This window comes from Cryptotermes secundus, unplaced genomic scaffold, assembly GCF_002891405.2.
Source record: "Cryptotermes secundus unplaced genomic scaffold, Csec_1.0 scaffold896, whole genome shotgun sequence".
In the NCBI taxonomy this organism is placed as follows: domain Eukaryota; kingdom Metazoa; phylum Arthropoda; class Insecta; order Blattodea; family Kalotermitidae; genus Cryptotermes; species Cryptotermes secundus.
In genome coordinates, this window is record NW_019738361.1 from 35,629 (window position 1) to 43,033 (window position 7,405).

At 41.9% G+C, this 7,405-nt stretch overlaps 1 protein-coding gene across 2 annotated transcripts in view; it reads right to left on the reverse strand.

Annotated features, from left to right (window-relative positions):
• LOC111870910 overlaps nt 1–7,405 on the reverse strand; it is a 251,703-nt gene that overhangs the window by 33,200 nt on the left and 211,098 nt on the right. The window lies entirely within an intron of this gene.

The window sequence follows — 7,405 nt, forward strand, 5'->3', positions numbered from 1 at the left end:
AGAAGACGAGGAAGAAGACGTAAGAAGATGCTGGATGACCTTGGGGACAGAAGAGGATATTCTCATTTGAAGAAGAAAGCTCTAGATCGCATCAAGTGGAGGAACTGTTTTGGAAGAGACTGTGGGCCTGTCGTCTGACAGATTACTGATGAATGAATAAAGAATACTTACATGGAGACATTAAACATGCAGGTATAAAACACAATTATGATATTATAGACAATATGAAAGTTACGCTGCATGTGTTAGTCAGATAACTAGCGTCGCTATAAAGCACTTCACTCGTACTGAGGGCATACTCCTTACGAATTTCGACTCCGAATTCGTGGTTTTCCTCCATCCCTCCAGATAAATTTCGAGATAATATTTCGGTCATGTCTCAGTACCGTTCTTCCAAACATGTTCCTACTTTTTTCATTCATCAATCATGTTACCATTCAACGCAATAATCTGGCCGCTGGGCGAGTCTTAAATTCTCAGTTCTACTCCCCACACACAGAAAACTGCCCGAATATACAATGTGATTCTAAATTATTGTCGTGTTGTACCTGTTACCACAATTTTAAGATCATCAGCCAGATATGGCGTTCCAGCAAGATGATGCACCCCCACAGTGGGCTTGTATTCTCCGAGAATTTGACATACATTTTCCTGGGCGCTGGTTTGGGCGTGTGGGCCAATTCCGTGACCTCCCTCGCTCACCCGATATTATACCACGTAATTTCTTCCTGTGAGGGTACGTTAAGGACATTGCTTACAAGATCCCTGTGACCTCCCTCGATGAACTGAAGCTCAGGACTGTTGCTGAGATCGAAACGGTTACACCGCAATTGTTGGAGAACACGGAGGGAAATTGAATACAGCTTCATCTTACGTGCCAAGAAATGCGCGCGTGTTGAAGTTGTTTAGCATTTTGCAGCATTAATTCTATAAGCAGAATAAAACTTTTTGAATTACACTTTCATATTCCATAAGCAGTTTCGTTTTGTTGCTTCTGATTTTAAAAATATAGGTCACGGAAATCCCGACAATAATTTAGAATCAACCTGTATAAGCCCTCTGCGCGGTTACCGGTCAAAGTGGTGCTGTTTTATGGATGTCGGAGAATATAAAAAGGAAATTCATGTTATAATTCCTGCTGTTCTCTACCAATCCGAAGTTCAAGATTTAAACACGCGAAGAATAGAGATTGGTGCTGTTTGGAGATAAATTATGAACAGGTCAAGCAAGAACGATGACGTCAAAGGACGAAAGAATGCATGACGAGAGTCCTCGTAATCTTCGCCGCATATTAGGATGAGCAAACCGTGGAGCATGAGACAACATGCACATGTAGTACGCGCGAGAGAGATGATAAATTAATGATGAATTAAGCTGGCTTCGTGATATCACTCTTAGGTTCGATTCTCGGCCGGGATATCGGTTATTCTCGCTCCGATATTTTCCTTTTTTTCAGTCTCTTCAGATAAATTCAGGGCCAGCACCTCGGCATGCCAAAACGTTTTCCTTCAAAATCATTTCCAGTGCATCAATTCGACACCATACAATGCAAACACTGCAACCCACAAGAGAACAAAAGATCTGGTAAACACTAATCTCCTATTTTCTTTGATACTATGCAGACAACATAAGAAAAACAAAATAAAATGATGGGAAATACATATACACACAGACAGCAAGGTTGTAGCATAAGCCTACTTTTATTTCTTCGAAATAAGGAAAGTGGGATAAAAATAGATTAATTCATATAAAATTTTAACCTGAAAATTGAAGGAAAAAAGGTATCGCATATAAGGAATAGGCATATACGGGAGGATAATATTAAAATTGTCCTTGAATAAATAGAATGTAAAGGCATCGATTGGATTCAACTGACCCAGTCAAGATCCAGTGGTGAGCTCTTGTGAATACCTCCGACTTCCATAAAAGCCGGGTGCTGAGGAGAATAGTTGGGCCCAAGAGGGACTACATAATAAGACGATGAGAAAACAGCATAATGAGGAGCTCATACATTGTGCTCATCGCCTTATAAAATTAGAAAAATCAGGTGAAAGAGGATGAATGGGCAGGATATGTAGAACGCATGGTAGAGAAAAGGAATTCGTACAGGTTTCTATTGGGAAAGCCAGAAGGAAAGAAACAACTAGAAAATCTAGACGTAGGTGAGAGGATGATATTAAAATTGATTTTCAGACATTGGATTGGGTTGTATGGGCTGGATTGATCTCGCTCGGGATATGGGCCACTGGATGTCTCGTGTGAACATGACAATAAAACTTCGGGTTCCAAAACATTTTAGTAAATTATTGAGTAGCTGAGCGACCGGCGGCTTCTCAAGAAGCACCGAGCAGCGTAGAGCTAGGTAGTTCGTTCCATAGAAGCCGATAAATATCTTCACTATCTGAGCAACTGTCAATTTCTCTAAGGATTCAGATAGTTTATATACTTTCTGGATGTTTTCAAATTAGTATATGATTTCATGGGACTCGAACACGTAATACTTGAGCTGCGGGACACTCTCTATTGAACTTACATCTCATTCGCTCTCCAATTCATGTCTGTTTGATCGACGTAACTGACTTTCACTCCCGTCAAACTTGGAAGATTATAGTATAATTTACACCCACAGACATGTACAATTAATTCGTATGAATTATCAAAAGATGGCAGCACGGAGTTTTATTAAACCTACACAATCTATTAAAATAAGGGTCTAAAATATTACATACGAGAATGTTTGATTACATGACGTTACAGTAACAGTGAATATATTTTTTTTTTCATCGCAGTCTGTAGGAGAGAGAACGAGTTATGAAATAAGTCTATTTAAATGCATCACTTCTCAGTCATGGCTGCCACGCTACATCCTCTTTAGTTTAAATAGAAATCCGAAAGGGGCGTTGGTGTTGCACAGCAGTTTATACCCATCAGAAAGGAACAACGTATATGATACCACTGCCGCAATGAAGGGAACCGTTGTCAGGAGAGTTTGAAACTATATTTCCTCTTTCCCTTGTTCACTTCAGGACTTGTAATACTTCCTTTCCGCCATTTTCCATCAAGAGTTTCTTCATTCGTAAGAAAAACTCGTGTCACATCAAATGTGCATTGCATTTATTAAGTATATATCAGCCTGTAGGCAGAAACGAGGAAAGACAGACGACAGTGCTTCTAGAAACAACTAATCAGCTTAATGAGTTCTGAAACGCCGTGTAGTCCGGTAGGAGTCAACCAGTATTTCGGAGGTATATATAGCCTCCTATATTCAGAGTCGAAAATAAGCCAAGAAGGAAAAGGACACAAAGCAAGCACTCCTTGGCGCCTGTTCCTTGCCGGTTTATTGTTTGGTTTGCTCATAGACCCTGAAGATGGAGGCAATTTGTTTCTCCGAAATTTCGGTTGACGCCTACCGAACTATACAGCGTAATAATCCAGAACACAAAACTCCACTAGTCACCCCTGTGAGAACTTCGAATCCAAAAGTTGCCAGACGCTTTCTCGCGCTGTCGTCGAAAGGAAAGCTGCATAAAACAACTATTAATTATCTTTCCCATCTCTGTCTGCCGGGCTTTTCCGTGTCTCTATTGTTCTTCATTGCTTACTTTCTTCTTTCTCCCTATTCCTGGCCTTTTTCTTTCTTCCTTCCTTACTTATGTTATGCCTCATCGTTTCTTGTCTTTGCTGTGTCTTTCTTATACTTCTTATTCTTCTTCTTATTCGTATTAAGTCTTCTGCTCTGTTCCTACCAGAATTAATCTAACAGAAATGAATACCAGGAATCTTCCTGGACGTTAAAAGGCGGCCGGCGCATAAGGCTAACAACATCACCGCAATCTGTGCTTAATTATCTCTTAAACTGTAAATTTAAAAAATAAGACGTAAAAACACGAGTAATATAAAATTCACCTTCTATACAACTGAAACTAGAGCCGATAACAAGAATGGTAGAACTATACCTCCAATTCCCCATGTATCTTCATGGTATAATAATTAATTAATTACAAGGAAACCTTTACCTTTAACTTTACACAAATCTTTTTGAAAATATTTCCGATTTGATATATATTTGGCTAGTTATTGTGGAGATACGCACAAAAATGTAGGTAGTTTATGTAATTTTTGGTCTATTTTAAACAAAACTGTGATTTACCGATGAAAAAAAATATTATTGCTAGTGGGGTGGGTCTCAGTCCCTTGTACTGCAGCCACTTCTGGCCTATTGTACCAGCCCCAGATGATAGGTGAGGGTGATTGTGGAGCAATTGGTGGAATGAATATTGGCAGGGGATACCGAAGTACTCAGAGAAAACCTGCCCCAGCGCCCCTTTGTCCACCACAAATCCCACTTGACCAGACCCGGGATCGAACTCGGGGCGCCGCGGTGGGAAGCCAGCGACTAACCGCTTGAGCTATGGCGCAGCCCGACGAAGACTTACTCAACAAGTTTCCTGAATACCCATTCAGAGGTCCCTGAGTGGCAACAAGTGTATCAAAGAACTCACTGACATGGTGAAGCTAATAGGCGCATTTTTGCGACTTTTCGTTGTGAATGTGGCAGACCAAGCACGCAAGGGACTAAATACAGCGGGAGGGGTTGGGGGGAGGAGTGAGGCGAGTGTATTACAGAAACACACGAGAAAGATAACGTCACACAATGCAGCGCTCTTGGGTATTGTGTAGAACATAAAGTAACACCACGAGAAAAGTTTCTTATAGTTTATCTATAGTCATTATATGCCGCAACAATACTGCCCCTCTCTTCCTAGTTACAAGGAAAATGCGTGTTATGAAGTTCCCCGATATATGGAAGGAGATGAAGGCACAACCACGGTTATATGAAGCAAAGAGGTAATTAATTATCTCCATGAAGCTGGGTCCTTCTTGAGGGCCCAGCAGTTACTCAGCCACTCAAGAAATTCCCAACAATTTTATGGAACCTGAATAGTCCACAATGTATTCACATTATCCTGTCACTATTCTATATCCCGAACCAAATTCATCCAGACCATAACCTCCGATTCTGTCTACGCTTAAATTTCCCTCTTGGTCTCTCTCCTTCAGATGATTTAATCCTTTTCTATACGAAGAAATAAACAGAAAATAAAATATCTTTTTCCCTTCATTTGATCACATACTTCAGAAATTTCTTATACAGAATATCCTGGGAGGAAAGGTCACAGTATCGGTCATTCTAAGCAACAAAGTGTTGTACAACAAAGTAGTACGTGTGTACTATTCCAAACGGTTTCCGAAATAAAGAGCTGTTTCACAGTACAGACGAGCAACACGCCATGTCCTCACACGAGTTGCACCGAGATAGAGCTGTTTCACTGCACAGTACACTGTACAGACAGCAACACGCCATGTCCTCACACGAGTTGCACCGAGAGAGAGCTGTTTCACTGCACAGTACACTGTACAGACAGCAACACGCCATGTCCTCACAGGAGCTGCACAGTGCACTGTACACTGTACAGACAGCAACACGCCATGTCCTCACACGAGTTGCACCGAGAGAGAGCTGTTTCACTGCACAGTACACTGTACACTGTACAGACGAGCAGCACGCCATGTCCTCACAGGAGTTGCACCGAGATAGAGCTATTTCACTGTACAGTACACTGTACACTGTACAGACGAGCAGCACGCCATGTCCTCACAGGAGTTGCACCGAGATAGAGCTATTTCACTGTACAGTACACTGTACACTGTACAGACGAGCAGCACGCCATGTCCTCACAGGAGTTGCACCGAGATAGAGCTATTTCACTGTACAGTACACTGTACACTGTACAGACGAGCAGCACGCCATGTCCTCACAGGAGTTGCACCGAGATAGAGCTATTTCACTGTACAGTACACTGTACACTGTACAGACGAGCAGCACGCCATGTCCTCACAGGAGTTGCACCGAGATAGAGCTATTTCACTGCACAGTACACTGTACAGACAGCAACACGCCATGTCTTCACAGGAGTTGCACCGAGATAGAGCTGTTTCATTGCACCGTACACTGTACAGACAGCAACACGCCATGTCCTCACACGAGCTGCACCGAGATAGAGCTATTTCACTGAACAGTACACTGTACACTGTACAGACGAGCAACACGCCATGTCCTCACACGAGTTAAAAAGTACATTGATGTTGACGCTGGAATTTTCGAAAGTGCATTATACTAGGTAAACTGTACCAACTTTGTCACTTGAACAATAATTACCGGTATTAGAAACAGCACGTAATATCATTTTCTTATAAACAGTTTTAATTGTACAGTCTGTCTTGTAACTTCTCGTAGCCGTGCTAGATGTCACATTATTTCAACTTTTACCGTGAGGTCCGTGTCTTCCGTGAAAGCAACCAAAAAATATCGCATCTCAGATCTTCTCTAGTGACGTTTATTTTCTTACAGATGAACGTATGTAAAATACGGCAAACTAAAGATTGCTCCCCAACGGTAAGATGTTGTCCTCTGTTGCGAGCGGGAACTACGGAGAAGAGGGAAGACCCATTTTGTCACGCGGTTGCTTCTGCTGCTAGCCCTCGTGACAGAGTAGTTCCCCTTTCGGCCACGGGGCTATCATACGTTAGTTGTGCACGTGTTATCGCATGATGCATCTGATGACTAGCTCCATCTATCAGCCACTTAGAGTAACTATGTCCTGTGTGAGTGCAAAAAGCAAACATACACCTATATAAAACCGGCTTCTATACTGCATAGAATTTTCTGACTTGAAATGTTCTAATATGTAAGTCACGTTGACTTTAATGAAAATACTGAAAGGTTTTATATTCATGTTCACAAAAAAATTTTACGGAAGCGCGGGAACTGAACGGGCGTATTTTTTTTTATCAGAGGAACCAGACTTACGTGTATGTAGGTGTGACTCTTGACCCCAGGTTCATTGAGGGGCCCTGTAGGTATGGCACTACACAAACGGACTCGTAGGCAGAACAATTCAACTAACGTGGATATAATGAACATCGCTTGCCATTGGATACCATTCGCCTCACTATTGTCACTGTTCATTACAGTGTAATAGAAATGCGTACTAATTACGTTTCATTTGCACTACATCACAGCGTTCTGAGCCTCCCATTGACCCTACAGACACAGAAATAACACGTAGTTTCCAAGTCAAATAGGGCTGTTCCGTGGGAAGTAATTTTGCTTTATATCCCGAAGTTGGACTAAGAAACAGGAAGAAAGGAAGGTTCAAAGTACGTTACTACATTAACTGAATGAACAATGTATTTTAGGAGCCGGGATAGCGACTATCTACGTACTGGTAGGTAGAGGGGACGGAGTTCGAGTCCCGATATGTGTATGATTTTTCTCTTATTCACGTCAACCGGTTCCGGGGTCTGTTGGTACCTGGGACTCTTTCCTGTGAGTAAAGCGGCC